The sequence below is a fragment of the Haliaeetus albicilla genome, chromosome 11, assembly GCF_947461875.1.
Source record: "Haliaeetus albicilla chromosome 11, bHalAlb1.1, whole genome shotgun sequence".
NCBI classification, from domain to species: Eukaryota; Metazoa; Chordata; class Aves; order Accipitriformes; family Accipitridae; genus Haliaeetus; species Haliaeetus albicilla.
Window position 1 is genome coordinate 40,462,842 of NC_091493.1, and position 26,833 is coordinate 40,489,674.

The 26,833-nt window shown below is 42.0% G+C and overlaps 1 long non-coding RNA gene across 1 annotated transcript; it reads left to right on the top strand.

Moving 5' to 3' along the window:
• LOC138687642 (uncharacterized) lies at positions 1 to 5,393 on the top strand. The gene is made up of 2 exons (XR_011326771.1): positions 1 to 199; positions 4,853 to 5,393. It is a non-coding gene; the product is annotated as an uncharacterized lncRNA (long non-coding RNA).
• Positions 5,394 to 26,833: the final 21,440 nt, after the last annotated feature.

The following is a 26,833-nucleotide window of genomic DNA, read 5'->3' on the forward strand; positions in this document are numbered from 1 at the left end:
TTCACCCTGACGTTGGACATGACAGCACAGCTTGGCCAGTGATGCTGGAGGCAGCAGAGGAGCTCGTTAAAGAGCCTGCACTAATGGTGGCAGGGAAGGAGACATCTGCCTTCCAGGCATGAGGGAAACCGACTGCTCTTAGATTAACGCAAGAGTTTTTCTCTTAGCGTGGTTTCAAAGACGTCTTGGATTTCCTCAGGTAATGTCTTTGGAGTTGGTTCTCTGATTGTGTGTCATTTTAATGTCTTCAGTGAATAATATTTTTTCTTCCCTGTTAAACAAAAATATTTCAGATACTAAGATACTCTTGGTATTCAGGAGAAAACAGCTTGTCTGTGCAGTAGATAAGAATGAGTCTTCCTCTGTTGCCTCAAATTCCCTTACACATTAAGGAAAGAGATTGGAAAAGGATGCTTTGAGAATATTTCCTGAATACCCTGATTATAAGGGTGAACATTGTTTGTACCACATTCTTTTGGTTTTAGTAAGAATGGAAAATGGTTCACAGATCACAAAATAGTGTAACTGGGTTGTGAGACTAGACATTAAAGCTGGAGTCACGCAGAGACCTACAGACACATTTATTTTACATATCTAAGTAATTTCTCTTTCTAGAGCCATTTTTTAAAGAGAGAAAACTGTTATGACACATGACAACAGCATGGCTCTAGGTACAGAGTGCCAGCAGCCCACCCAAACTGTTGTGATGCTCTCAGTGGCTGCTGGTACAAAAGGTTGGCGAAAATCTTTCAGCACTGTATTTTGCTGGTAACACATGCTCTGTTTATGCAGCCGTATCTAGGATTTGTTAAACCTCGTGATAGTGCTTCTTTAATTTTATTTTTCTGGACAGGCAGAATTTGTTCTCATGTTTTATGGAAATGTTTTTACCACTTCAGTGTTATTATGTATTAAGATCAGTTATGTATTTTGATCCATGTGTGGTGCCTGTAATTAATTCTGCTGCGGAATTTGTGCTGTTTATCCAACAAGCAGTTGAAATTTGAGAGCTGTGGATGTGGGCCTCAGTAGTAGCAATGATTTAATTTCCTATTCCGATATGATGTCTTGATCTAGTGCAGCAGAAGTACTTGTTATTGTGATTAAAACAGGGAAAAATAGTGGGGAGAAAGGATACTAGATCATAATGCTCTGTCCATTTTTCTGCTGGTCTGATGTGAGAACATTCCTAAGCAAGAGCCCTGCAGGTCTGCCTGACAAAATGAAGTGTCTGTGGTCATTCCAGCTTTTGAGTGTGCTCCTGATTTTGACTGTATTGTCACCCACTTTTGTACATCACCCTATTCATTCCTTCCTTTTTAAGTGTACTTGTTACTATGGAGACAGGAAAATAGTTCATGAGAGGGGAACTTCACGGCATGGATGGGTCATAGCAACAAATTGGTTTATAGAGTGCTTGGAAAATTATATATTGGCTAGTGGATAAACAGGTATTTTATGTAAGAGTTATATATTTGCAATATAATAGGATGCCTGTTTTGTTTCTTCTTTCGGAGATTTATTAGTGACTGAAGAAGAGAGAAACAAGCAGCCTTAACTGAAGACCTTAAAGGATAACAGCATTAGAAATGGTCCTTCCAAATATTGCACTTTTTTACAGAAAGTAATATTTTATGATTCTGTGAGATTTTATTGATATCAGTTGTGTTTATTGTAATCCTTGTAATACATTCATTTACTGGTGTATGTGCTTGGAGAAAGAGAAATGTCCCTGAAATTGGAATAGTTTCATGCAAGATAAAAAATGAACACAAATAAAATGGTCCTTATCAGAATACAGAGAATTAGACAGAGGAGCATGAGGGATCTCATCAGAACCCAAATCTGCATTTTGATTTCTGAGTCTGCTTTGGTCACAGGGTTTCTGTCCATGGAAGTGATAGTGCAGGGGACCAGGCTCACAGAGTCAGGCACACATTCATGTGCCATTATTAAACTGAATTCAAATTTTAATTACAGGGGCTAAAAGGAGGTATGATTATATTAAAAAAAAAAAAAAAAAAGTTCTACATCTTTTAGCTCAAAGAAAATGTGTTTACTCAAACCCAGCCTTTTTTATTTCCTGTTGTTCCATAACTCAAAACTGCTTACTGTGTTTTATTCTTTGTCTTCTGCACTGATAGGATTATCAATGTTATGTCGGTTTGATGATGGATAAAGAGGAGCAAGACTGAGGTGATGTATTTTGAATTGTTCTATATTTTAGTAGTATTGATCTTGGGGTATGTGATGGCTGTACTCCATTTGACCTTTCCTTGTCAGGTTATTTTTAGGACAGGTTGTTTATAGAATTGCTAAGGAAAAGCTAACCTGAGATAAGCATTTTAGAATGTTTGATGTTTCGCAGATGTTAGCTCTTCAGTGTGAACTCTGAATTCCTAACAGTAAAAGTTTTCTGGACAGTCTCCAAATATTGGACTTTCGGTTTCAGCATAGCAGGTCTGTATGTTTGCTGTGTGTGTAACAGCAAGTCACACATGAGAAAATCATCCGCTCCAGCACTGGACATCACTCAAATTCCCAGCACCCTCCCTGGCAGAGCTTTGGCTTGTACCAACCGATGCTTTCCCACACTACTTCCCATGGGTTTCAGTCCCCAATAATGCCGAGGTTCAGGAGACAGCACACACCTGGGGCTGTTAATAAACACAGTAGGGGTGAGAACAACCTATTTTGGAAGAGAACGGGGAGGACAGCCAGGTGTGTATGAGCTGCGTCACTTGCCAGAAAGCTCAAACAGGAGACCATGGCCTGTTTAGTTACTAGTATAGCCATAGCTTTATAGCTTGCTTCTCATGTTATGAAATATTTATTCATAAATATGTTCACAACACATTATTGTAATTAAGAACACTCTGTTTTTGTCTAGTATCACCGTGAGACCGGGACTGTAATGAGGATGCTACCAACAGGCACTGACCCTATGATACACTCATTTTTCCTCCACCCTGAATAAGACCTCACAGCCCTGAGCTTTCCACAGCCTTGGATGGGGATAGAATCATAGAATGGTTTGGGTTGGAAACAACCACAAAAATCATCTAGTTCCCCTCCCGCCCCCCACCATGGGCAGGGACACCTTCCACTAGACCAGGTTATATCAGAGTTTTCTGGCTTTCCCTGTTCTTTCTTCTCTGATACTTCAGGGCAAAGCAGTGGAAAAAATACTTTTTTTTTTTCTACAAAGACAAGCATTTTTCCTGCATCCTCAGAGCATTTCTAGGGCTATTTCTGGGCAGGAGCCCTGCAGCATGGGTTGCAGCTGCCACCCCAGGAAGGGACAGACAAGTTGCACACAAATAGGCAAACAAATCCTCAAAAGCAGGAGTAGGTCTTGATGAGCCCCACAAATTCTTGCAGGGAAGCCTCTAAGTGGCACTGGCTGTTTGGCAGGCTCATGTTGTTAAGCGTTAGAAAGGAAAATGCCTAAAATAGTGACCACTTGTAAAAATATTGGCCTGAAGGCACATTATGTCATGCATGAGGAGAATACTTGATCTCAAACATATATATGGTTTCGATTTGTGCAGAGGAGACCCCCAGAAGGCATGGTTTGCAATGACAAATATCAAGAGCAAGGGAAAATATCAGCATTAACTCTACATAAGATCTGGGGGTTTTCTTGCAGTGGTAAGATGAGTGCTTGTGAGCAGGGATGTTGTGAGATGGGGTGAAATTGCCTGGAAGGAACTCATGTGAAGTATTCAGAAAGTTGGCTTTTTCTGCTGGTAACCAGGGTGATTAGAGAGCTTCATGTGCTGGTGGGTGGAGCTCCAGATGAAGTGAGCAGTGACTAAGCTGGCCAGCACTTTGGTGCGAAGCATGGTGAACCATGTTGCTCCTCTGAGCGTAAAGGCTTGATGATGTTGGTGGTGAGTCTTCTACAGCTTCTTGATGGATCAAGTCTCCATTAAATTTAATGAGAACTTGCCACCCAAAGCCTTTTTCTAGTTTTGCAATTCCCACCCCGGCTCGCTGTGAAAACTCCAGCACGTCCGATGGGCTCTGGGGACTGGCAAAGGTCAGGGTGCTGCGGGGGCTTTAGTTGAGGTTCACCTCAACTCTGGACAGCCTTCTTTAATTTGACACACCATAATACACAGGATTTCTAATTACGAGGCCAATCTTGCTTCTTGTACGGTGAAGGGTATCAAATGATGTCCTTACACTGAATTCTGTCCTACATGGTGGTGGGTTTTTTTGGGGGGGGGGTTTTGGCTGCAATCTTGTTTCTTTGCATCAATTTAAAATTAGTAAAGAAAGGAGTGCTTTTCTTACCTTTTTCTTTATTTTGTAACAATACTTCAATTGAGAAAACTGAGCTCTGCTTCCCCGGTGTGTAATTATGTGACCACATATTGTGTGCTCTTGAGAGTTCTTCCCTCCTTTGGAAGCAGTGAGAAAAGGCTGGAAGTGATAAAACCTGGAATTGTTTATGTGTGTGTGTTACTGGGTGGGGTGCGGAGTGCTGGAGCCTGCGCGTGGCTCTGCCCCGGCTCCCACACTGAGCACACAGGATGGATGCTGCTGCTCTAAATCTCCAAGGGAAGAAACAAAACATCAGAGACAATTTTGGTTCTGGCATATTTGGGTTTTCATGGGTTCTTGTTTCCCAGAGGCCTGGTAAGTGAGGTCATGCACTTGGTTTCTTTTTCCTGTGAAAATTCCTTTTTCTGTGGCCAGAAAAGACTGATTCATACAAAAATTTCTGCATATAAATCTGAAAATCCTTTTCTCTGCAGCTGAAGGTGCTACAAATCTGTGCAAAGATCTAGACACTGAGAGTCTAGCTGTGTTCTTCATTCCTGCATTGATCTATTTTGTCTTTCAGAAAGATGATCGATCACACCAGAAAATCACAAGGTGGATTTGAGAGGGAAGAAGCTGGCGGTCTCAGACTAGAGTGATATTGCAAGAATCAGTTTGACTCTGTGGTGCTTCATACAAGGCATTATGAAAGGACTGCAATTACATTGGAAAAATGATGAATTTGAATTTTTCTGGCACAGTCCTGACTCCTTCAAGAAAGCAGGAGCCCTAAGGAAGTAGGGTGCAAAGCAATCTGCCTGCTTAAGAGGCTGGACACAGCTTGTTGGCTTGCGAAGGTGTGCAGCTCCTCGCACACCCCAAAAACCAGCAAGGGCTTTCTAAACCTTTCTGTGCAGAGACACTGACTTAGCCCAGGGCTGTTCCCTGCTGTTCAGTTGATTGAAGAAAACAGCAAGTATTTACAAACAAAAGCTACAAGGGCATTATCTGGGGGCTATTAAAATGTGTGCATTTCTAATATGCTGCAGACTGTAGATTTCTTGCAATTTCTTGTTTTCTAATGAATGCTTGTAGCCCAAAGCAGCAGTAAAAAAATTATGTGATCCATTCTTTGACCATGAGCTGCTTCTGTGCAATAAAACCGATCCAACATTAAAAATGTTGTCAGCCTTTCATAGGGCATACGTGTGTCTGGCTGTGCAAGGGGCAGGGGGGACAGGGCTCCACGGTGTCCTGTCGGCTGCTCGGCTTTGCTGTGCAGAGGACACGCTCCGAGGAGTTGAGGAACGGCCGGGAAGCGTGCTTGTGGGGCTGAGGTGTCCTGGGCTCCTTGGCAGGAGGCAGGAGGACCAAGGGCTTCGAATATTGATGGGTTACAGGTTACAGGTGCTCTCCTCCAGCTGTCCCCGCTGCCGCCAGCGAAGCCGACTTTCAGTGCGGACCCTGCTGCAGATTTGTGCGAGAAGAGAGGCGTTGAAGGGACAAGGACCCATCCAAACCCGTCCCACGTCCCGGTGAGCGCTGCAGCAGCGTGCGGGTCACATAAACCGCCCTCGCAGCAGACCCCTGCGGTTTCAGAGCCAAAGGCACTGTTCCTCGGCTCCCTGTCCATTCCCGCTGAAACACTGCCCTGGTAACCGTGCTTTTCATCTGCCTTTTATGAATTGACTGTTTTAGCATCCCGGAGTTTCTTGACCTTAACAAATGGAAGGGATGACTCCTTGTTTTCAGAGGTAGTAGTAAATAGGATTCAAGGCTGTTATTCAATTGTCTGCAGCTCTGTGCACAGCTGTAGCAGAGTTTTGTGAAATCCAGGATGAGTCCTGGTGCTTTAATTAGAGTAGAAGTGTTTTTAATGCATGTCGATATTGAGACTTCATGACGCTGGGCAGAACAGCTGTTAGACAGTGGTTTGCCAAAATACCTACATTTAATTTGGACAGTTGGTGAACTGTAGTATTTGGCAAATCGTGAACAAGACAGACACTTATTCCAATTATACGGTCTTATTTGCTACAGCAATCAGTGTGGGGTCAAAGAGCTACAATGTAAATAGAAAGTAAAGCACTGCGGCTAAGTGACTTAAACTGCACAGCTCCACTGCAGGACGTGTTGAATGTAAGCACCAAAAGAAAGATGATGTGAAATGGTAACCCTGCCTGAGCAGGATAGTACCTAAAATATAAGAAATGTTTATTCATGACTTTCAGTGCAACAAATGTCATATAATTGAAACGCTTGATGGGTCACCAAATTCATACAAAGCATCGTGCCTTCAGAGTGCCTTTTCTGTAGAAACAGATCAGTGCAATTTACAGTCGAGTAATAGGGACGAAGGAAAGGCAATTACTCTGGATAACTTAACATTCATTTTTTATTAACTGGTGGGGAGTAGGTAACAAATTATCATCTATTTTTTCGCACCAGGAGACCATCAGGTCCAGCTCTGCAGGAGCATTTGCTCTGGCCCCAAAGGGAAGGTGCATGGCTGGGTGGAGAGACCGAGGTGGTGGGACCGGGCTCTGCTGTGCTGGTACTGGGTCTGTTGGAACCGATAATGGAAAAAATATTGAGGAAAACCAGTGAGAAACCCAGAGCAGCAGCAGATTTTTTTTTTTTTTTTAAAGTACTTTTTGGATTCTTTTGTAATTATTCCTCTTTCTCAGCAGCTCTCACCCATTCACTTCCATTTCAGCTTCTGCCACCCAGGCAAACAAGGCAGCTCGTAAATAAGTCAAGATCTCTGATTTCTTGTGAATACCTGGCTCGGAGACATCTGCTGCTCATGCTCTCGGTAGGTTGTTATAAAGCTACTTGCAGAATAGGGAACTTAGCAATAGCATCAGAAATGAAGGTTTCCAAGTCCTTTGTAAATTTTTTTCCTGGATCAAAGTTTTCCCCAGGCTTGAGCAAATCTGACTGGGAGAGGGGGTGAAGCGCTTTGTTTTCCATGAGGATTTTTTGGTCTTGCCTTTAAAGCACAATTACAAAGAGGGGTTTTTTTGTTGGTTCTTTTTTTCAGTGTTCGTCCTAATGAATTACAAGCATGCTGTGTTTGCAAGCTACAAATTGCTAAATAAACTGCCAGATAATAGAATTTAGTACATGTTTTTAATTTGGTACCACTGCCCACAGCGTTGCAAAGTGTTATTGTGACAGAGTGCTTATAGCAGTGTGCTTCCATCAGTATGTACCTTCATTTAGAGATTTCAAAGAGAGCATTATTAGTGATAATATAGTCCCAGTCTGTACCACAGCAGTCCATGCAACGTTTCATCCAGAGCACTGATAATGGGCTGCATGCAATTTACTCTTGTGTTAAAGTGATAGATGAGTTTTAAGACTTGTGAACACTGTAAATTTCCCTGTAAAATATACTAAGAAAATTAAAAATTGATCTTATTTTCATGGGAGGAAAATATTTACTCAAACATTTATCTAAAAATAGCAATATTAATTCCTTCGTGTCACAGGAGGATACATGCATTTTTGTTTGTATATAACTAAAATTCTCTGAGCAGAAGATTTTTCAGAAAGGCATTAAAGCTTTAAATAGCTTGTTTTCACTATTGCTAATACAAGACTGGGAAGAAATTGTTTCAAAACAGAAAAATCCTGTGGCTAGATGTCCAACATCCACAGCTGAAGGTGGGTTTTGAAAGGGCTCACTGTGCCTTAGTCATTACAAAAAGCTCAGCAGGAAGCAGTGGGCTGTGCAAACCCCAGGCCAGATGTTTCATCTTCTGTAGACATCCGCTGACTGGTGAGTAGTATCCCAGGTCCCTCAAATTTGGGGCTAAATAATAACATTTAACGCTGTGATTGAAGAAAAGACTTCATCTGTAACAGGTATGACTGGGCCTGGGATGAGCATGGAGGATAAAGGCTGATCTACGAATGAGGTAGATGTTATATATGTATTGCCATGGGTTCTGTAATACGTTTTGAGGACAATATCTGCCTAAATATAAAAAGTTAAACAGCTTGATAAAAGCACCTGCATTTTGAAAACTGCTGAAAAATTATCTCCTGCTTCCACAAATATCCTTCATATTTAGTTTAGGTTTGAAACGCTGCAGGTAATGACCTGGAGCTTGAGAAATATCCCTGTGCTTTCACCCCCCCTCTCTGAGCTGTGCACAAGCGCATCCTTCAGTGCCCGGCTGTACAGCAGGAGGCTCATCCATCCTCCTGCTCCAGAAAAATGGGATTCGCTTTTCTCCCCTCTCCTTTGTAAATAATCTTGTAATGAAGGGAAACAGCGAACGTCGGTCTTGAGAGAGAAAGGTGCCAGTGTTTTCCTAAAACAGCAATGCTCTCGACGCCTGCCAGTGGGAGCAGGGCTGCAGCCACCCTGCCCAGTCCCGTTATCAGCCCGCGGGTCAGGGCACGGAAGGACAGGGGCAAATAAGTACAAAATCCTACCCCATGCCCTGCTTAGGGTTTGTCCCCTCTGGGGCAGGTGGAGGAGGCCTGGGGGATTATACTGCACGTTGGGCTGCTAAATTTGGGGACGTGAGTTGGGCCATTTTGAGATTGAGGGATACACGGGGCTGAGCATAGTGGGCTGGGGAATAAAACCTTGCTTCAAGCCCCGTGTCAGAAGCATGGAAGGTATCAGTTTATGAAGGAATCTTTAAATAGAAAGTAATGCCTACAGGTTGTGGGATCAAAGGCTGTACGACCAGCAAAGAGGAAATATGGAACATCTTAAAATACCTCTTGCTTCAAAATTTCATCAGAGAGCACTTAGTTCAAAAGTTGTAAAAGCAGCAACTAGAATGAGCAGCTCAGTCAAAAGAATCAACATTTAAACCATCTGAGGATAACTGCTACTGTGCCTCTCTAAAATTTCAAGTATTGACTTAAAATACCTTTAGTTTGGGTTCAGTGAAAATTGGTGCTGATCTTGGTTGGGAAAAAAAATGTTTAGCAAGCCCAAGGCAGCAGGCATTTATGGTTACAGACCAGCTTGCATTGTACTTTAACTTGTTCAGCAGAATTTTCTGTAGCTCTCATAAATACTTGCTAAATAAAAGTCTTTATTATTTAGAGTCCATGATAGGATGGGCAAGCAGTGCAGGGTGGAAGCATCATGGGCAATCCCACCAGCCCCATGCTCGGTGGCAGGGGGGATTCCCACAGATGCTTCCTAAGATCATCTTCCAACAACTGGGATGGAGAGAGTGGAGGTGGCTGAAAGATGGCTGTGATGTTGGAGTGGGAGCTTTATGCTGTGCTTACTAAAGATGCAATGGTGCATTACTTTGTGGATGCAGGATTTTGTGAACCTACGTTGTGCATTTTGCATTTGGAGCTTCGTCGCCCCTTTAACGAAAGTGCTGTTAATTATGTCAGGTCAGGAAGTACATGCCACTTCTAGGGTTGTGTTGGCGCCCATGGCCAACCCCAGCAGGAGATGCTTATGTCCAGGCAGCACGCATCATATTGAGGATCTCTCACAGCACAACACATTTTCCCCTTTGCAGATGAGCTCTGACAAGAGCGCCTGCTGCTGAGAGCAGGTGCCAATAACACAACTGGTGAGCTGTGCTGCTCCTGATCTAGATGCAAGTTTCCCAAGAATAAACTTGGTTCAAAATCTTTGCAAAATCTGGCTCAACAAGTGCACACCAAGAGCATCTTCAAGTCATTCTGCATAGGAGCGCTTCCTTCAGGGATGGACAGGGTGAGGCTGTGACTGGAGAGCGAGCGAGCAGGGTTTCATTTGCCTTAGCTGTAATAAGCTATCACTTCTGTGCTCTGCTTCAAGCTTCCCTGGGGTTAACCGTGTGGAAAGGATCTACGTTTCCTTAAAGTGATCATAGTTACAACGACTGTAGAAAAATGCTATTTCCTCATTGAGCAGACTTGCTCAGCTGAGCACTCCACTTGTTTGGACTTACCTCAGTGCATTCTATTTTGGTTTTTTCTTTCCCTGCATTTTATTCCGTAGGTTCTGCAGAGTATTTTATAGAGACTTGGGCAGGGAGTAGCAGACCTGCACTTTCCAGAGGAACTGATGGTCTTGTAATGCCTCTGGTCTCAACAATCACAACATCCTTTGAAACATCACAAAGATCCTTTGAAAAAATCTTCTCTTTAAGTATCTCAACACCATGAAGTGAGGAACCACTCCTGAAAACCCAGGCACAGAGTTTTTGTATTTTTAATAAGAACTGTCCTGCAAGACTTCATAAGCTTCCAGTGAAGCTGGACATTGGCACCATCCCATTTTGGTAAGACTTCAACAGCTGCAGTGAAGACCAGCTAACTTCTTACCCGCTGCAATAAACTAAAATTACTTTTCTGCAAGAAACATTGCAAAGCTTGCAGGTTTCCGGATGGTGTTATGAGACATCATTGCAAGAAACTGTAAGGGTTATCAGCTCTGCCACTCTCCAAATAACGGTGAGTGAGTCTGGGTAGGATGTGGTGCTCTCGGAGGTTGTGGGGAAGAAGGGACCAGGATTTTGGCACGGCGCAAGGGGCAGCTGGGGGACCACAAAGCTCCTGTGGTGGGTGCAGGACAGGGACTAGAGGGAGCCCAGCTCTGGGCATGGCTAGTAAGGAGGAGTAAAAACCTCTCGGGTCGGTTGGCAGTAGGCTCTCCTCTTGCCTCAAGCTCTCACGCACACCATGGAGTGCAAGAAAGGTGGTGGCACGTTCCCCAGGCTCCCTAGGACCAAGCTGGGCTGGTTTTGCAGTGCTGCAGGCTGGGATTTCATGGTTCCTAATGACTGCTGGAAATCCTCACCGAAAGTGCAGCTAAACAGCTTTCTAAGATACACAGTGCACAGCAAAATGTGGTAGGAGCTGGAGCTAACAAGGCACTTGGACTTTCCCTGGTGTGGGAAAGGCTGGTATCTGCTAGAGGAGACCGGAGACCTCGCTTCCTCACAACTGACAAAACTCCCGATTTGTATCTGCACTGGCAGGTCTACTGTATGCAATGACACGTTAATCAAAGTACTCCCTGAAATACAATCTGAGTGAAAAATATATTTAAAGTTTGCTGAAACTGACGTTTCTGCAAAGCATTTATTTTCAGCCGTGTCAGAATATTTCAAGTTCATTGCTATTTTTTCATTTCACCTTCAATATTAACATGTTCCACACAACCTGCTTTATTACAGAGAATTTTCTTGAATGCATTCAAATTGCAATCCAACAGATACTTGAAAAAGTCACCCTCCTCTACAAATTACTGAGGGCTCTAAAACTGAATTTTTGGGGTTGTAAGGAAATGATTTCTATGAAAAAATGTTGAGATTGGTATAAATTTCACCACCTCTCTTATTAAACATTTATAAATCCATTGGCTGTGTATGGCTGCTGCATGGAAATTACGCCGATCTCACAGTGGCCCAGGTAAGGAAGGGTTTTCTCCATCCCTGCTGTGGATGTTGTGGTGTTGGATTTCTTCATGCTTCATTGTTTTTGTCTGTAGTTAGGGGAAACTCTGCCTGGAAGGTTTCTTCTTTCATTATTGTTTGACAGTGCACCTCTGCTGGAGTCATAGGATGTTACTAAAACAACTGCAGGAGGCAAAACATCACTTGAAAATATATATTAAATTTATTCTTAGTCTATCTTCGTTTTGTCCATCCTCACAAAGTGAGCATCTCTGCCAGGCAGCCCTGTGCGCTCTGACTGGTCTTGGAACGGAAAGGGTTTAGAGCTGGAAAAGGGCCTCAGTAATAAAATTTGCACCCAGATTTGGATCCTGAGCTTATTTCTCTTTAGAAGTTCAAAGGCGTATGCTCATTAGTTGATTTGAATCCACCCCTATTTAGCTGAAAAAAAAAAAAGTGAGGTTAACTGTAAGTCCACTATTGCTCGGATAAATCAGAAATTTTTGTCAGATGACAATTGTTCTTTTTTTTTCTAAAGGACCAGTTTTTCCCTAGGCTGTAAACACTCAACTCCTTGCGAAGCTGAGAGGGTGCTGCTCCTCGTTGGGTTGCCACCACCTGCTGCTCAGCTCGGCAGTGCCATGGGATGCTGTATAGCTGCAGCAAACTGCCCCAGTTCAGTACCGGGACTCTGCATGCAGTCATCTTGAAAACTTCTACTGACACTGTAAGAAATCTTTTTATTTTTTTTTCCCTGTTGAAGCAATTGTTGCAAAAATTTGCCAGTGATGCTGCAAGAAGATCTTTATTGAAAGAAAAGGTAATGTATTAGTGTTGCAGTGTATGAGCTATGTCGTCAAAGAATTCTGTATCTTAGAGGGGGATTTTTGGTAACCAGTTTTGTTGAAGTAAGTTTGATCGACATGGTGCTGTTGACTAAATGGGAGGTGGAGAAAGTCAGTGGTGTCATATACTGAACCCTACCAAGGATGCAGATTCATTGCACCGTGCTCTATCTGACCTGTCTTTGGTTCATTTTCCTATTGCCCCGAAGGAAAGGAAGAACCATGGAAGGGGAGGTTGCAGTGGTTTGTGGTGAATGTCTCCTCACCAGGGCTGCTACTGCAGTGCTTCTCAAAGTCTAAGTTTACTGTAATTCTAAGCTTCTCCTGGGGATCAGAGCAATGACTTTATTGTCTGATTAAAATGGTTTATATTACAAGCAATCCTTGCTGTATTAATGGAAGAAGAAATAGAATGATGTATCATATCACCTCTTTAAATTATTTTGTTTAGTGTCTGTGTTAGATATTAAACATTATGTCATAAAATGTGTGGCTATAGAGAATTTCAATTGGCTTGATATCAAGGTAAGAGAAAAATAACAAAAACATCCTAGTCTCTTTTATAACACAGCCCTGTGTAACCAGGAACACTAAAGCTAAAATGACTTTTTGCCAATAATTGTCTTTTGGTTCTTTAAAGCAATATAGTCAAACCTCTGTAGACTTAATACTACTGGTTATGGGATTTGTATCTCTGCTAAATGCAAAATTTAATTCAGTGTTCAGTTGTTTAAAATTTAAAATCTAAACTTTAGTATATTGGACTGCTTCTCCTACTTATTAGTGTGAGAAAAAAAATCTGTCTAATTCAATAGAATTTATGGGCATTGATACTACATTAGGTTTTATTAAAGAGAAAACGTTGTTTTAATATATAAACTATGAAAAGACTGCAACATCAAGCAAATTATGCAAATTCAATTGTGTAAAAAAAGGTATCATATCTGCATTACATGAAAACTTAGAAAGGCTGTCCCTTACCAGGTTTTAACTGTGAAGGTTATTGTGGCTTGCACAGCGTTACAGATATGTGCACAGTCAAATTGGATTGCACTTCTCTTTCTTCTGTTGGCAGCACAGGCCCAATATGCTAACGCATTATGGAAATGAAAAATAATAGATTTTGGAGGCCCCAGCAGAATTTGAAGCTTCATTATGCTAGGCACTGAGTCTATATATAACCTCGTCATCGGTGGTGGTACAGTCTGCGTGTGCAATTCATGTGTGGACCTACATCCACGTGATGCAATTTGTTGTGCATATTCACTGCCAAGAAACCATGGTTTGCAAGACTGCTTTGAAAGACAGTGAGATCCCGAGCGTGGCATGGGGGATTGCAGATGAACCGTTTCAGGGGCGTAGGGCTCTCTCCTCACACCCTCCGGGTGCTGTTTCTGTTATTGGAGTAAGGGTAGGAAACCATCTGAAGTGCTGGCTTGGCGAGAACGGAGAGGTTCTCCACAAACCCCCGAAGATACGCCCCTTTCTTCTCCCTTTCAAAAAATAGCTCTGTCCCAAGTTTGAGCAGTGTGACTGCAGTCTGTGTTTAAATTAAATTGTCTCCAGTTTGATCAATGCCCTGCTTGAGGCTATCATTTTCATAGCGCTGGATAGTGCAGCATTTCATAGCTCTGTAATGTACACTTGCAGCTGAGATGCAGTCCCCAGTCTTTTATCATGGCAACTTTGAAAGAGGTTTTGTAGTATCCGGGCATCTTCCTGCTGGTGAAAAAAATTCCCGTAAAATTTAACAATGCCATTGGCAATGGCCGTAGCAGGTCAGATGCAATCACTCACCCTCTTCGTACAGTCCTGCTGCTGGTGGCCACCGAAACCTCTGCCTGCTCCAGCAGCCGGGAAGGGAATCCGTGACCATCATTTTCCTTTGCTCACCCGTTACAAGTATCTGCCCAGCTACCACGTAGGTTCAGACTCGTGCATTTGAAGCATGAGTAGAGAAAGCAGACAGGCTTGAAAAATACCTAGTGTTGTTATGAAATGATTGTAGATGGATCACAAATGGATCTTATCTCTGAATTTTGGTGGGCCAGTGAAGATTTAGTGAGTCAAGGCAGTGGACATCTTCTCCCCCCTCAAGCAGAGGCTTTTTGTGATATAGACTATTAACCCCCAAATTACAGATGAACAGGCAGAGAGAGAAGTAATTAGAGTCATACAGGGTATTTTGTACTTTGAAAATCCCACATGTGAATTTTCATAAAAGTTTAACATAAGTTCCATTTTAAAAAGTTTCTAAACCATGAAAATGCTATCTTTGCATTTCATGTACTAAAATAGTAATGAAACATTCCAAGATACTTTCAGAGATTTTCATGAAAATATTCATAAAAGGTTGAAAAAACCCCCATTTCTAAAAGTACCCATAATTCCAGTAAAAGTCTACTAATAAGTATATCCTCCTTGCAGCATCATGCAGACTTTTATGGAGGAAAAATGACATATTATACCAATACTACTGCATCTTAAAAAGGCATTAAAATTTCTCAGAACTGAAAATAAAATTTTAAAAAATTGCATGAGAGTAAACTTCACGCATCTCAGAAAAGTTCTATTAAAAATGCAGTTTCTAAACATAAACCCGTGGTCTAAATACTTACGTTTTCATAACACTACATAAAACCAAGCATGGAATATTTCACTTCAGACTGGAGAAAATCTCCCTGAAATTCTAATGAAGTATTCATAAAATATACATGAAAAATGTGCAGAAGAGTAAAGAGGACACAGCCAAAAATTCACTGAAATTTAAGTTTTGAGTATAAATGTCTCTTCTTCTAGAGAACAAAGATCTCTTTCAGCTGCTCATAATTGTCTGAAAGTCTCCGAGTCGCCACTTGACAGCTCAGGCCTTTCTCCCTCAGCCCTTTGCATAATATTTCCATGCTGTGCAGCAGAAGTTTGTAGCACAAGGCTGTGGTGCCTCAGCAGCCCTGTTGTGAAACAGTCTCCTTAAGAAATACTGCTGAAAAAATGTGAAAACTGATTAGGTGGGAAAAAAAGGGTCTCTTTCCTGCAGTGCCTTGGTCCATTAATTATTTTTCCTTGTATAGAACAGTAGAGATGTGCTGCATCTCCTGAAATGGGCTCATTGTATCGGTGCTGTTGATGAAAGCAGGATGGTGAAACGGAGGTTGGGGCAGTCCTGGATGCTGCCAAGACCGACGCATCACATCTACTTGTTCCTAAAACTCATGCAGACAGTCTTTTTCCTAAAACCGGTTAATATCTACCAACCACTTGGTAGGTCTTCCATGCCTGAGAGACCGTAAGCTACCGGGTGATGCCGTTGTGCGGCTGCTGGTGGCTTCAGGTCCGTGACTGCGCAGGGACACTGGTGCTGGGGTCCTGCCTCGGTGGCCACGAACCCCATTCTCCCCTTCCTCAGCTCAGTCCAGCACCCAGTACAGCACATGACCACCTCATTCACCCTTCCACAAGAGAGGGGATGCAGGGAAAATAGGGAATAGTACTGTAGGAAACAATTTTCCAGTTAAATTTAGTGCAGACTTGCTGCTGCTCTCTTCTGTCCTGGTGTAGCTCAATTCCTTTGGCACTAAGAGGACAACTAGGGTCTTTATCATGGCCTTCAACTCTTATCCCAGTCTGGCACAAACGGAAAGGTCCCGGCATCCAGCACCCTCCTATGCAGGACACCAACCTCAGCCTCTGCGTAAAGGTCAAAGGGAATTTTTTTTTTTTTTTTTGGCGGGGGGGAGGGGAGGTGTTTCTGTCTCCCTCAGCCTATGGAAATTTCAGAGTCTGCGTTAGCCCAGTGCACACAGTTTTACAATAATTTGGCCCCTGGGAGGAGAGCTGCCAAGTGTCCCAGCTTCAATGCCCAGGCTTGCTCTATGTGGAAGCTCTTCTGCAGATGCCAGATGAGCAGGTCTATGCTGAGCATATAGAATAGGGCACACAAGGAATTATGAGACTTTTTAACCTTGAAACTTTAGCTAAACCTGAGCCTAAAAGTATCTGAAGAAATCCTTGTCTGCAGTTTAAAGTGTTCTTAAAAAAAGCAGTGGTATTCTTAATACTTTCTCCTTATAGATATAAAGATTCACCCTTTCCCCTTAAAAATACACCTGGAATTCCTGAGCATGAAGCTGCCCTGATTATGAATATGTTTGGGATTTTACTGGTTTCCATTTTCAGCAATTTTTCCAATGTAAATGTAGGATTTATAGTCTCCTGTCAGACACTGTGTAAAGGGAATAATAGTCACATGCTAACACTTTTTTGCTTTACAGCTTAATGTAAATCTTTATTAGAGTTTGCAAGTGGCAAAATAACCTTTGGCGTGGGGCACTGAGGAGGCGAGGTAAGAGCCTCCCAGCCGAGGGAAGGCTGCGGCTGGGTTCAGCAGACGCTCAGCCAGGCTCTTCAGTTTCCCTCGGCTCTCTTTGCAGACGTTGGTCGTCCATCACTTTATTTAAATTCCCTTTTCTCTTTACAAACTTGCTGCTGGTTCATCCTTGTTCATCCGGATAGTCAGTGGAAGAAAAAAGAAAAGCTGGTACATCAAGAAACTGGGAAATTCCTGTGAGTCAGAGGTGAGGCTGGAGTATGTTGTCCTTTAGTGTGAAGACCGCAAGGTAAATGCTGTTGTAGATGCTTACCTTTAACATATTGTGTTATATGCATGTTACGTAGCCACTTTGATTATTTATCAGCCCTAGAGTTGTGTCAAAACATATGTATAATCCACAATGGTCTGTTAATTTGTTGTAGTTCAGCACTCCTATATCTATATAAAATAAAAAAAAAAAGTTTTTCAGCCTCGTTTGATGAATTAGCAACAGCTCTGGGAATTTTGGCAATCAACGCTTGCTGCAATTCCCAGTGTTGTAGCTAATTTGAATATAAGTTAATATGTTTATTAAAGGAAATAACAAACTCATTCTTTAAAAAAAAAAATCATTTCATTCTTTGCCAGCAGATTTTCATTTGCGTTGCAAATGATTTCATGAATTTTCTCAAAATGCTTATAATCTGTTCATTAAGAATTTCTTTTGTGCTTAGGATAACGTCCAATAAAGTCTAAAGGAGAAGAGTGGTAATTTCCTTCAGAGGAATAAGTATATCAGTGCGGATTTCCACAGAACGATGTTTGCAAAACCGCTTTATGCTGAAGTTAAGCAACTTCGTAAACTCTCTAACAGTGAAAAGTTATTGTTGGCAGCTTTGCGAGATGGATAGGCCTTCGCTGGCATTTGGGCTTGTGTCAGATTTGTTCTCACCTGGCAATTACTGAGAGAGCACAGCTCATGACCATCCTATTGATTCATCACTTGACCCTCGAACCATGATTTTTAGCCCGTGCTAAGTGGTAGCATTCTCGTTAGCTATCAAACAAATTGTAGACCTCATTTTGCTGATTTCTTTGGAGTCAGTATTTCCTGTTAAAAAAAAAAGAATTCCTATAATGCAAATGTACTTAAGTTACAGAAAACCTCTTAAAAATGTTGGCAACTTCTAAGATGTTGAGGAATATTCTTCCTGTAATGCTTCAAGGTACCTTAGATGTTTGTCTTCCATAATGCATTAATCCTGAAAAGAAAAGGAGCCAAGAGGATGAAATCCTCGCTTGGCTGTGGGGTCCCGCTCATTTGAAGCAATGCTGAGAGACTTTTGCCTGTGGGGTAATGGTTGGATAAATTCAGATTCACCTAGGCTAGCTTCCCAGGTCTTAATTTGGCTGTTTCCTTTTTTCCTTTCTGAATTAAAAGGAAAGCGAAGCTGTCATCAGGACCAAGGCACACCCTCGGATTTGTGCATTTAACAGTGGTGTTGTTTTGTTCTTACAGCTGATAGAAACATGTAAAGGAAACTTTCCCTCCACTGTCCTTTGCTCCTGGGCGGCTTTACTCCAAGCTAGGAGGTTTTTCCAAATTCTTACTTGCCCTTTCCAAGCACTGGATGGGAGCTGGAGGCCAAACACGAGTGCTCTGCTGAGGGCCAGGCAAAGGGGATTTTGAAAGGCTTTTTCTCCTCAGCATCCCGGGAGCAGATGAGAACTGTCTCCACGGAAAGTTTAGGCTTTGGCAAAACACAAACATGGAACAACTTAAATTCTCACCTGAAGTACATGGGCGCAGCAAAGAGAAAATCCAAAAAACTTAGGAAAGGAGAAGGAAAAGCTTAATAGTAAACATCATAGGAAAATTAAGGTTTGCTAGCAGGGCAGGTGGGAGGTAAATTACGTGGGTAGCAATTTGCCGGACAAATTCATGTGAATGCATGGGCCATTTTTCTCTCTTCATGGTCAAATATGGTGAAAGCAATTTCTGCTGCTTTAAAACAAACAGCCTGACAAATCTGGTAATTTGTTCCTGCAATGTGAAGCGTTTCGATGCTGATTGTGTATCACAGGGATTGTCGCACAGCCCGTGCACCCGGCTGGGACAGGAGCACTGTCACACCGTGCTCCTTCGTGGCTACAGGAGAGATGAAATGAGGGATGCAGCGGTCTGGGAGAAAATACAAACCCCGCGGTGCTGCCTGCTCTTACCTGGCTTGTGTTCACGCTATGGAAGAGGGAAAAAGAGCGCACAGCTACATTAACACTCTGCTCGGTGTTACTAAGCAGGGAGCTGGCAGGCAGCTTGCCAGTGCAGGGAAAGGACTAAAAGGAGGCAGAATTTAGAAAAATAAAGGACGTATAACCAGGGAATCTGGGAATATCATAGGTTTGATGGACAGCATTATGATTCACCTGCATGTCTTCCCAGCTTAATGCCATTCCCCAATTTAAAATAATTCCAATTCTCTTTCCCTGGCCTGTTCCTGGGAAGTGGGGCAGTGTCAAAAATCTTCCTGGAGTCAAAGCACGGAGACCTGCTGTCTCCTTCCTACCTACAAGAGCTTTTGCTTTGTCATAGGAAAAAACTAGGCTGATTGGATGGAATTTATTGATGACAAACTCATTTTGGTTGTTTCTCATTTCCTTGTTGGGGTGCTGGTGCTTGCAAAGGGTTGTTCCAGCATTTGGGAAGGAATTGAAGTTAAACTGACTGGCCCAAAGACTAAAAAGCAACACTTGCATACTATTAAATAGACTTAAAACTCAGTCATGCATGCAATGTCTGATTTCAGGCTGTCTCTCTGCTGCAGTGACCACTCCTGAACTGGATGCAGCCACCCCATGACAGGGATGAGAGGAAGGAGATGCCTGCTTGGTGCATACACACGTACTTGGGAGGGTGACTTTCCTCACATTGTAGATACTTCTCCCAATCATTCACGTGAAATACAAATTCTAACAGCAGACACGAGATGGAGGAGGAGCATGGTGCAACAGTAGTAAAATCCCAGCAAAGAAGATTTAGAGTGAAAGGGATGTACCCGTGTGTGATGGGGTGAAAAAAGGGGAAGGTTTAGGCAAAAGGTGAAATTTTGTAGAACAGAGCCTGGGGAGAAGCTGTTGGAGACCTGTGTTTACAACTGAAAGCGACAGGGAAAAACACTCCAAGAAAATATCCACCACCAGCAGCGAGGCCGAAGGCTGTCCGGGGCCCTGCCCATTGCTGCTCACGTCCCTGCTGTGGTTCCCGCGGTGGTGGTAGAAAGGGCTGCTTTGCTGTTGAACTGGTTCCACAGGTGAAAAACGTTTATTGCCTTGGAGTTTCTCTTCTGTGTTGGACTTCTTGCTTAATTAAAACACTGCTAGCCCATATGAGATAATTTACTGTCTTTCTGTGGTCAGCACTGTAACGGTCTACTCATATCTGTTTAAACTGAATGTTATGCTTTGCATTGAGGTTTTTATTTAGAAAAGAAAGATACAATGTAGTCGTGCTGCATTGTAAAATAATGTGCTTAACACAGAAACTCCAATCAATGGGATATAGATTTTGTGTTTTTTTCTTGCCCTGTATTTCATACCCATACTGCACATGCTTAGCGTTGGCTCTGACTTTGCTCCGAACATCAGATGTAGTCATTTAAAATTCACAAAGCCATACAGGATTCACACCTGCCTGTGAATAGCTGGTTGCTATTAAAAGTATGTTCATGGAGAAACATTCCTCGGGTGTTTTAAAACTGCCAGAAACCATTTATGCCTGCTATTGTGTGATAGTGATAATGTTGGAAATGACATTTTATGATATCTACCGCTTTAAAGATGCTGCAGTCTGTCTGTCTTTGTGCCTGCACTTTGATTTAATTCAAATATATTTATTATAAATACTTATAAATGTCAGTGGCTGCCGTTAGTCATCTATTTCGGATGTCATGTTGAAAGGTAAGAGATTCCACCCACAGGACATTTGCAAGGGGTGGAAGTAAAGTCTCATAATGAAGGGGGAACTGGGAAGAGTAAGAAAACAAGTAAACACCTGAGGCAAAGCCATGTGTATATGTAATTAGATTAAATTTAAGGGCCTGCTTAATTTTAGAGCTGTTCTCAACCTGGGGAAGGAGCAAAACTGGGATAAATAAAAATAAATAGCCATGTATAACTGAAAACAGTACTTGGTCTAATTACCATAAAACATATTTCCTGTCGGAAAATAACATAATTAGTGGTATACTGAATTTAAAACCTCTTCTGTAGTAGTTATTCAATTCCATGACATTTCAGCTTGATTAACTTTTTAGCAGATATGACTCAGGGCCGTTACATGGAACCTTCTGAGGTGGATGGGAGATCTGATGACCTATCCCACTGACAGTCCCAATTCTTCAAATTGAAGAAAATGTATTCTAAAACCTCATTAGCAGAAAGGAAATTTGATAAACCTGTTGCCTGATCTTTTTCTCTTTTAATGTTGGCTGAGATGAAGGAATGGGATGTGGAAGAAAGCATCCTCCTGCCGCAGCGGGTAGCAGGAGAGCAACAAGAGGTTTCCAGAGCTCCAGTTCTACCTCTGCCTTGATGATGATATTTTGCAGGAGTTAATTACGACTTTTATATAGGATATTTATTTATTGAGGGTTATTCTGTTCTTGGGAGTACCCCAGCACTACAGCTGCATTTGGGAGGCCCTTTGCTCATCTCTCCTCTAACCCATAGCTGTTCAGCAGCATGGAAAAAGCTGTACAGCAGTTGGCAGTTGTGTTGCTGCCTCCTTTCAGCTTCTCTCCGTCCGATAAGGATGACAACCTTGGGTATAATAAAGGGAACGAGGCTTCAAGTAGGTGGAGAGTAATTGGTGGCACTTCTCAGAATAACGGTAACAGAAAATGTGCTCTGGTGCCAGGGGATCTCTAAGTGCTGCCCTGGTCCCGTGGTCTCTCCAAACTGCTGCCTCGTGCTTTGCCAGGTTTTTGGGCTGAGACCCTGGGGGGAAGGACGCGGCGTTACCATTGCCGTTCCCACTGGCAGTCAGGGATTTGAGATGGGCATGTGGTGCAAAGCAGACCAGCCTCTCCTCCTGTGGTTTGTCAAGCTCACAGCAAAAGGGCAGGAAGAAATGGACACACCACTGTTAGTATTTCCCTACTTGTTATTGGAAATATGGTTTATCTATTTTGAATGAAATGCGTGGAAAGCCATGCTCATCTCAGCATTGCCCAGGCTGATCTCTGATGGAATTGCCTATATTTTCTAGGTTTTAGAACAGCAATATCAAAATTATAAATTCTTCCTAAAAAAGGGAAAAGCATGGTATTATTTTATGGATTTATTTCAGGTTTTTCTGGTTTAAACTTGTACCTCTGCTGAACAAACCCACGTAGTGTAACACCTATAAATAACTGCTGTTGAGGTAATGTTTCCTGACTCTCTCACATTTGTCTATTGCAGGTCTGGGGCTTGATCCTGCTGGTGCCGGGCTGTGGGGCAGGTGCTCACTGCCACGCTTCCCCGTGTCCTCCCAGGTCCAATGCTGTGAATTTCCAAAAATTTATCCATTTACAAGGCTTAACACGGACATAAAAGGAGAAATGTAACTATAACCTGAGGGCCTTTCCTGGAAAACAATTACAAACCATGGTATTTATATCACATATTTGGGGGATTTGTATGTAATTTCCTTTAGGTGGGATATTGTCCCTTCATTCTTTAGGAGTTTTCTGCAAAAGGGATCACAGATATAAATCTAGCTGCTTCTAATATCGTTGGTTGCTTTACCATACAGTACATAGGGAAAAGTAAAATAATCTGGGTAAAAAAGTTAATTTTTGAAAAATTTTTACAAAATACCGAACCCTAATGTGAAACAAACCCAAAGAAATAAAGCTCCAAACCAAAGTGAAATTGGCTGAGTTTTTGAATAATGGTCAGGGAGATGATGAAATTCATTTCAAATTGCTCTGTGCTCCAAAAATACTGAAAGTGAATATAATGAAGGATTAATGGAATTTGCTTTTGTCTTTCTGTAAAGAAGAAAAAAAAGGCTACTTAAATCAGTAGTGTGCTTGTTATGCATATGAAGACACAAAGGTTATGAAAATATGGCACAATCTCCTCAATTCTGTGATTTAATTAAGATACGCCTCTGAGGAAAAGAAGTAAAAGGGTTGCTCGCTGTAACTGTAATTGATAAACTCGTGTTCCATTTCTTGAAGGTGTGAAACAACAGCGGTAATAAATGACTGCTTAATAGTATAAAATGTCAGGAGAGGAGCAGCTGAAATCCGTTTGGAGGAAAAAAGGATAATGTTAATTTTACCGGATCTGGGAGCGTACTAGTTGAACAGCGTAATTGGAAGCCCCCAGTACTTTACAGAGATGCACCAGGGCTGAGCTCTCTGGAGGTTTCTGACTGACCTCAGAGTGCAAACAGAGGACTTTTCCTGACAGCGTTTTTTTTTCTAAGTTCTTCTTGAGAGGTGGAAGTGTGTCTCAACAGCCCTATCACCTGTATCTGTAGAGAGTATAAAAAAATAAATTGCCATGCTTTAAACCAGATCCTCAGGGAACATGGTAATTCGAAGTACGTCACTGGTCTTTCTTGCCATGAGTGTCCTTTTCCCAGTTTGATTAATATTAAGTTTTTAATAGGAAAAAAGTGTGTGGCAAGGGAAGTTTTTAGCTGTTCTGACTTTTGTCTCAGCTGAGAGACTTGCCAAATTTTGTAGGCTGCTCCAAAAGTTTCCTTAACTGCTTAGTAACCCTTTGCTGCCATTACATGGGGATACAAGAGTAACTTTTTTTTTTTTTAAATGAAGCTAAAGAAATTAATTGTCTTCCATTTAAAATAGAAAATGTTCGTATTCGTTCCCACTGGAGCACACCTTTGGGCTCATACTAGAAATACAGCCTCAGAGAGCCTGAGGGTTTGCCGTTGGAAGAAGAAGTATCGGGTCTCGTTCGGGGTGTGAGCCCTTGGCGGAGCTTAGGGCTCAGCCTTACACACCAGTTCCCTACATCAAATGGAAATTGTTTGTAGTGAGGGAGCAGAGGTAAGCACACATGGTTTGTTAGAGTTTACTTTCTCGTCTTCTAATAATAATAAAAAAGAGCTCTTCTGACAACTACTTTTTTTTTTTCCAGTTAAAATGATCATTTCTTACTATCAATACCTTATTGCCAGTCTGAACTGCTGAGAGATGATCTAACAATAATGTGCAAATCAGTCTTACTGCTGCAGGGTCTCAGGTACAGGCTGAAGAGTTGGAAGATAATTAGTATTTAACCAATTAAGCTTGTTGCAAGTTCATGAACACAGCTCTTAGAAGTTTTTTTTCCCTGGCAAATTCAGAGTGAATGCAGTAATTTAACAGCATTTTCTGAAATAAGCAGAGGAGCTGGTCAAAGAGATTTTTTATTATTATTATTTTAACAGCAGCTGTGGAAATTCACCTTTCTCTCGCAGCTGTCTCCCAAGCTCCCTCTAATTTCTCATTAGATATCAGTAGATTATAGTTGTTAGATTATGGCTGTGACCTTAGGTAACCCCACAGTATTTGCTTCTGCATATCCTTAATGTAAAAAAGTAGAAATACTAGTGTGTGAATTATAAAGATCAATGTGGTTTTCCTTCCCTTTTGTTTTGCAGACCGTGGCCATGTCCCAGCTGAGCAATTCCCGGAGTTGCCGTGGCACCTTGGTTTGGGTCCTCCATGACAAAGTTTAAAGGTGCTCACCTTTCTGGAAGAAGAAAATGGTTAACAAACGATTCATGAGTGTCTGAGGGGGGGAAAAGCCTTTGGGGCTGAACAACCCCTCCTGTGCTTCTCAAGGCAGAGCTCTTGTACGGTGAGAAATCTAAAATAGCTTAATGTTTGTGTTGATTACTAATTGACATACTAATTGCTACTAATTTTTTTTTACACAGATTGCATAGCCTTCAGGTGCATGTTAACCTTCTTGTCTAGCAATCATTTCTTGCCATTGACACAGTGGCTAACTGGTAGGGTTGCCTGGATGGTCTCTTTTAGCAACGTCTTGGAGCGTGAAATGACAATTCAAGCAATAGTGGGGGACCTCAGCTTTCCTCCACCCCATTTGGCTGAATCCCTCACGTGGGTGAACCAGGGGGACAGGGCTGGTCTGGTGGTGGGTGAGGGTCAGCATCAGCTTCAGCATCACCTGTGCTTGGGAGTGCTTTCCGACGGCATGAGGGACGTGCTGTACCTCATCATATGCATCAGATTGATTTGATGGTCAGGTATGGTCCTATGAGTAGAATTCTTTAAATATTGGCTTCTTGTGTGTTAAGGTTTTCCTTCCAAATTTCTCAACTCCTGATTTTTGTTATCTTCATGTAGGATTTTACCTTAGCAAATCACGACGGAAGTGCTAAGGTAGTCGCAGCACTTTAAAGCCAGCTAGAAATGAGAGGTTCTTGTCCTGCGACTCGTGTGGTGTCAGTCAGACCTGATGTACCGAGAGACAACACCTGAGAGCTGAGGGAACGACCTGGGCAGCGCCGGGCTCAGCAGTGGTGGGGGGATCTCGGCGCTGCTGGGGACGTGCAAAGCCTTTTACCTTGGCTGATGCTCGAGGACCTACAGTAACTGTGCCTATAAATGAGCCTAGGGAAAAAATTAATGACCATGTTTACGAAAACTTAAAGCATTTATAAAAATGTTATCTCAGAAAAAAAGACTGATGAGAAATTATAGGTAAATTCACGGCCGGCTCAAACTGCTCTGTCTACGGTTGAGCATTTGGAAGTGTCCCATCTGAAGGACTGCACAAGGAAGCCCAAGGTAGGAGCTTTTTCTTTTTGTGTTAGTTAATTGCCTTGTTTCTGCAGAAACTGCACTGGTTTATCTCTCGTGAGAGCAAACTATTCTTTCATCTGCTATTCCACTTGCTGTAAACTCCTTTTCTGCATGCGAGCTGAGGGAAGAATACCAAGAGACTGCTCTAATTAAGATATGCTGGAACAAAGTTAATTTTCAGGGTTTCTTTCAGATACTGACAGGAACACACTATAATTATTATACAGTTAGGGTAATTGACTTTCATTTAATGTGGTACTTGCTTACAAACAGCTAGTCAAACGTACCAACATAAGCAATGAAGAAATTGTTCAGAAACATTATCACTTATTCTTGAAATAAGTAACGTTGATTACATTAATGTTTACATTCCTATTACTTTGGCTAAGAGGAAAGCAGATGATGAATTCACTGTGTTTTCTCTCAGTACAATGAACAGGCTGTAAATGACTTAGGAATTTGAGGAAACAAAGTATTCAGTGTATTCTTCTATTTTTTTCAAGCCTGCTGTTTGTTATAATTTTATGTGAACATTTTATTCGTCTGTATTTTTTACTGGTTTTGGTAGTTTTGCTGAGCTTGCCTTGAGGACCTGTGGCCAGGGCAGAGCAGGATTCTCTTGCCCTGCATGCAATGTGAAGGGGATAATAGCAAAAACTTGTTTTACAGTTCAGAGAACAATGTAAATAAGTTGGCAGTGGAGATCATCTAATAGAAATATTTCACGTTAAGATTTTTAGTCTTTCTTCAATCAGGTTTTATATATTTAAATATAGTTTAGAAATCACATGTTTTCTTTAACTTGTATTGATTTTAGAATATTTCATGGGCAATGCTCACAACATAGAGAGGCTGTCATGCATTCACAGCTTCTCGGGGTGATCGCAGTGGGGATAAAAGAACACTGAGGAGAGAAGATGGAAAATATATAGCATGTATATGGATTTTCCCTGGTTGTGACAGAGCTCTTGTTATTATTTTATTATTTTATTTCTATGAATCTCATAGATGCTGGAGAAGCTGATCCTCTCACCGAGGTGGACTAGTTAGCAATTTAGGAGGAAATTTGCTCCTATCATGAGGGATAAATATGGTAATTCTTTCTGAGAGCTTGGCAATTACTGGGGAATGATGAGCAACTATAATTCACTGGAAATTAAATATGTCTGTTGAGGGAGATGTGTGCCGTGCCAGTCTAAGAGCTGT